We start from the raw sequence: 5,759 nt of genomic DNA, 5'->3' as shown, positions 1-5,759 counted from the left end.
ATTGCGAGTAACAAGAAAAGTAAAAGCTAAGGAGGAAAACAAAACAGATATTTGCAGCTTTGCTCCCTAAGTTTCAGCCTCAACTTCTAGCTTCTTGAATCTCCAAAACTTATCTCCATAATTTTTTTAAAAATATGCTATTTATACTAACAAACTTAACCTATAGTTCCCTAAGTTGCCCTATGATTTAATTAGGCTTAAAAGTGTAATGAGAGGCCCAATCATCAATTGTAAGTCTTTAAAAATTATAATTCCCACCATAGTACGTCCAGCCATTTTCTCTATCTTTGACGTAGAACTGGGTAAAGTGATCTCATGAAAGTTGTAGCTATATCTCTTAGCTTTCCAATGGTCCAAGAATCGCATCATTGGGAGTTCTGTAACACGAGTTATAGCCAAAACACTGAAGCATATGCAACTAGACTTCCAGGGTCTTCCAACACCTTACTTTCCAAAATTAAGCCCAATTCCCTTAGTTCCTACAAAAAATATAAAAACTAATAAATAATAACCAATATAAAAGAAATAACATAAAATTAAAATAACTCACTTAAAAACAAACTAATTATAAAAACAACTAAAAATGACTAAATTATAATTAAAAATTAAAGACTTGGCTAATATTTAATAACAAAATTGGACTAAAATAATTCTACAAAATAGAATTATCATTTGTCTAGATGATGACTTTTAGATTTCTTTTTATACAGATTATGTTTGATTCTTCTTCTATAAATAGCTAAATTTCTCATTCTGGGGTTTAGATGTAGTCTTTTGTTTTTCCTATGATTACTTTTAGATGATTGATTTGAACTTATTCATGTTAAGATTTATCTATTGTCCTAAGGTTTAATTCTTGTGAATAATTTGATCATTATTTGCATGTTAAAGGTGTTATGTGATGGATTGAAATATGAAACATATCAGTAGTTCATTAAGACATTAGTCTTAGGGGAAGTGTTTTTTAGAAATAAAAACACTACTTTGTGACATCTTATGATTTATGCATGCTTAAGCTGCTACATCACTTAATGCATAAATTAGCATAGAACTTAATACATTTAAATTAATGCTTGTGATCATGAAAGTAGACATAGGATTAATATAAATAAATGTGTTATATCTTGAAAGGGAACATCAAACACCATAGGTGATTTAGTCATTTATCTTAAAAAGATAAGTTAAATTAATTAATCATAAGTTAATAATAGGGATTCAATTGATGAAATCTAAATTCTAGAATTGCAATTATTATTAGTTAAAGTTGAAGTAATTGATAGTCTTTAATTTGGATTCTGGTTAATTAGCCTTATTTAAATTAAGTTAAACTTTCTAAATAATATAGAAAACCATAATTTTGCTATTTGAAACAACCTCCTCATGGCAATAATATTCAACTCACTTTATATTATTTGTTCATGATCTATGCACTTGCAGGATTAGCATAACAAGTTTTTGACACCGTTTTCAGGAAGGTGAAAGTGACGATATCAATACCAAAGTTTTCTTTATTAATTTAGATTGTTATTTAATTTTGTTTGTTTTATTTTTGTTTTATTTTGTAGGGTATTTCTTGGTGTATCAGACAAAGCTTAAGCTTGGGATCGATAGCATTTGATCTCGAGATTGAACGTGTTTTGTGCATTGAGAAGAGAAAGAAAGTTAGAGTTAGAAAGAGAACAATAAACAAAGATGGCTGAAAATAACGCTAATGATGCTAGGGCATTGCGTGATTATGCTATGCATAATATTCACGAAGCTCCAACAAGCATTGTTAAACTAGCCATTAATGCAAACAACTTCAAGATCAAACCTAGTTTTATTCAAATGGTTTAGCAAAATCAGTTTGAGGGAAGAGTTACAAAGGATTCTAATGTCCACTTGGTTAATTTCTTGGAGATACGCGATACAATTAAGATGAATGAAGTTACAAAGGGCACCATTTGTTTTAGGTTATTTCCTTCTCTTTGAGAGATAAGGCTAAAGTATGGCTAAATTCTATGTCCCTTAATTCTTTTACCACTTGGAATGCATTTTCATGAGCCTTTTTTAGCTAAGTATTTCGCACTTGGTAAGAATGCTAAACTTTGAAATGATATTGCTAACTTTGTTCAATTTGATGGTGAGTCTTTGAATAAAGCTTGGACAAGATATAAGGCTTTGTAAAGAAAGTGTCCACACCATGGTCTTCTTGATCGGTTGATTGTGTAAACCTTTTATAATGATTTGTCACTTTCAATTATGATTACTATATATGTAGTTGCTGGAGATGCTACAATGGTAAAATCTACTAAGGTTGCATATGCTATATTGGAAAAGATGGGCTTTAACAATTATCAATGGTCCAATGAGAAAGCTATGCTGAAGAGAGTTAGAAGTATGCATAAGGTGATAGGTATTAGTATGTTAAATGCTAAGGTTGACTCTCTTGTTAAAATGATTGGTCAATTTAATGCTAATGCTATATCTAACATTATTGTGGAGGTGATCACATGAGTTTTGAGTATCAAAATGTAGAGTAAATGCAATTTGTTTCTAATTTTACCAAACAACAGAACAATCCTTATTCCAACACATATAAGCCAAGGTGGAAAAATCATCCAAACTTTTCATGGAGTAATCAAAGCAATCAAGGCAACAATCCTAGATCATTTTATCCCTCAAATTTCAGCAAGAAATCAAGGAGCTATAGCACCCTAAGAGAGCAAGCAAGTATGGAAGTAGCATTTGAGAAGCTTGTCAATGTTACTATAGATAGGTTTGAGAAGTTGGAGGCAAAGATTGATCAATTAGCTAGTCACAATAGAAATTTAGAGGTGTAAATCAAACAACTAGCTAGTTCTTCTTACTTTAGGACTCCAGATAATTTGTGTAGATAAATTGAATTCAATCCAAATGAGCAATGCGAGGCAATTACTTTGAGGAGTGGTAAGCAACTTGATGAGGTGAAAGGCAAGAATGTGGCAGATGATGGAAATAAAGTTGATCAAAAGGATATTTTTGGCAATCAAGTTCAAGATGATGGAGTTAAGCAAGAGGATGAAGTATTTACACAACCACAAGTCAAGCCATATGCGCCTCTTATTCCTTTTCCTCAAAGATTGAAGCAAAATAAATTAGACAAGCAATTTGAGAAGTTTTTGAATGTCTTAAACAACTTCATATTAATATTTTTTTTGCATATGCTTTGGCACAAACACCTACTTATGTGAAGTTCTTTGAAGAGATCATGTCTAATAAGAGAAAATTGGAATATTATGAGATAGTTGCACTTACTAAGGAGTTTAGTGCTATAATCTAAAATATGCTTCCACCCAAGCTTAAGGATATAGGGAGTTATTCTATCCCTTATACTATTGGTAATGTTGAATTTTCTAAAGCTGTGTGATTTGGGTGCTAGTGTTTTACTTATGCTTTTGTCTATTTTTAGGAAACTTGAACTTTAAGGGACAAAACCTACTACAGTTTCTTTGCAGTTAGCAAACAAATCAATCAAATACCTCCTTGGGATTATATAGAATGTTTTGGTTAAACTTGGAAAGTTTTACACTCTCGATTGACTTCATTGTGGTTGAGATGGAAGAGGATGTTGAAATTCCTCTTATTTTGAGACGACCATTCTTGGTTATAGTAAGAGCAATCATAAATGTGAAGAATGGCGAGCTGTCATGACCAAATCTAGGCTCATGATCTGCATAAGTATATTGATGGGAATGACCCTCTTAATCTTTGCAAGCTTGAAAAAAATGATTCAATAAATCAATAAATTAAATCACATCATGGGACTCATCTCTATGCACTTATATACAAAACATGTATGGTTATAGTTATGGCAAATATCAAAACATCAATTTGCATGAATCCATGCGCAAAGTGCCAAAGCAAAACAAATACAAGGTTTAGACTAATCTAAACCCATTAAGTTTTAATAAAAAGCTATGCCTATCATAACATATTATATCTTAACAATCCAACCTAATAACCTATCATAACATATTATATGTTAATCGTTCAATCGAATAACCCAATACATTAATTAGCAATTTAAGAGGCAAATAGAACATAGGAGGAAAGCTATAACACACAAAGTAAAAAAACAATTCATTTAAGTTTGAAAAATTGTTTTCTCTTCTAATCTTGTGCACAAAAAGTGAAAGAGACTCTTGTTATAATTTTATTCAGTCATATATATAAATGACACCATTATTGCTATTAATGTACATTTCTTTTGTGTCTAATCTCTTTTGAATTTTATTTAATTTTTGAGATGAGTGAGAATTGAATTATATATAAAGTGCTCTTTAACTGTTTAATGTCTCTTTCTACTTGGCCCCTTTTTGAAAATGCTCTAGCTTCGCCCCTAGCCATTGTAGGGAATTGTTTTTACATTCTTTTGCTAATATTAATTCCATGCAAACTAGTCTTAATTCAAGCTTTACTTTAGGTACTTTTGGTTAAGATGATGAATTATTATAACTATTAATCACCATCTAAACAATTTGTGCCCAAAAAGATTGCTAGTGATTATGAATTGGATGCAATTAGTGCTTCGACAGTCTAAGTAGATACTTTGTCTTAGAAAATTGACACTTACGGTGTTAAAATTTTTTAGAGTTCTTTTGTAACAAGCTAGCTTTGTGGAGATAAGCATTCAAGTGATTGTTGTTTAGCCTATTACGAATCAATGCAATTTGATGGAAGCTTCAATGAGCAGTAAAATAATTCATACTCCAATAGCTATAACATGATAACTTTACTATATAGAGTTATTTTGACACATTTTTTGAGCTTAAGTAGGTAGGTCTTTGAGATTTTAGATTTAAATTTAAGTAATTTAAGTGTTTTTCATAGTTAAGTTAGAGTACATGTTAATTAGTTTGATTTAAGTTATTTTGGCTTAATTTTATGTTATTTTATTTTAAGTTACTTTAAGAGTAGTTATTACTGATTCTCTTATCGTTTTGATAGGAAATTTCATGAAAAAGGCTTATTTGATGAAAATCTATGCAAGTATGGTGATGGCTTTGTTCATATAGATTGTAGTATTTCAAGGATAACTTGAGCTACAAAAGTCCAATTGATGCAATTATTTATACATTGGAATGCTAAGAGAAAGGGCTTTAACTTTGATGTGCACCGATTCTCCCAACTCCAATTGGAACATGGGAAAAATCTTTGTCAAATTTGGAGCACTACAACAATTTGCATGGACTAAACATGATGTGGTATTTTGAGCATATATTTCATGACAGAAGTCTAATTGGCGTGATTCTTAATCCATTGAAATGAAAAGACTCAGGAGTACATCTTTTATGTTCACACTTTGCCTAGTTTGGTCTGGAAGAAGGAGAAAATTATATCACAAAATGAAGTAGTTCAGTAAAGACAACATAAAAGGGGAACACCGTAGTGCCATTAGATAACAAGGCGCCGCGGCACCTGACGAGTTACCAAAAATTTGTTTTAGATGGGATTTTGGAAACTAAGGCTTTTAGAGCCTATTTAAAGTGTCTTTTTTAAAGGTTTTAAAAGGGAAGATGCAACAAGCAATTTCTCCAGAGAAAAAGAGCCAAAAACAAAGTATGAAAGTAAGAGAATGTGAGGGAGAATCAAGATCACAAAGCTTCAATTATTAGTTTTCTCTCTTTACTTTTGTGTTTTTCTTTTTTTTTATTTGGATTAATGGCTAATTTTATTTGGATGAAGTTTTTATTAGATATTATGAGCTAAATTATCTTTCTAGGATTGTGGTGGATTTC

General features: G+C 30.9%; 1 non-coding gene across 1 annotated transcript; it reads right to left on the bottom strand.

Moving 5' to 3' along the window:
* Positions 1-2,082: 2,082 nt before the first annotated feature.
* On the bottom strand, positions 2,083-2,189 carry LOC149527493 (small nucleolar RNA R71). The gene has a single exon (XR_016350950.1). It is a non-coding gene; the product is annotated as a small nucleolar RNA R71 (small nucleolar RNA).
* Between the last annotated feature and the right edge of the window lie 3,570 nt (positions 2,190-5,759).

The sequence above is a fragment of the Theobroma umbraticum genome, unplaced genomic scaffold (assembly GCF_002168275.2).
Source record: "Theobroma umbraticum cultivar Fairchild unplaced genomic scaffold, ASM216827v3 scaffold_56.0, whole genome shotgun sequence".
NCBI lineage: Eukaryota > Viridiplantae > Streptophyta > Magnoliopsida > Malvales > Malvaceae > Theobroma > Theobroma umbraticum.
The sequence above is the reverse complement of the archived record's forward strand: the minus strand, read 5'-3'. Positions and strand labels throughout refer to the sequence as shown.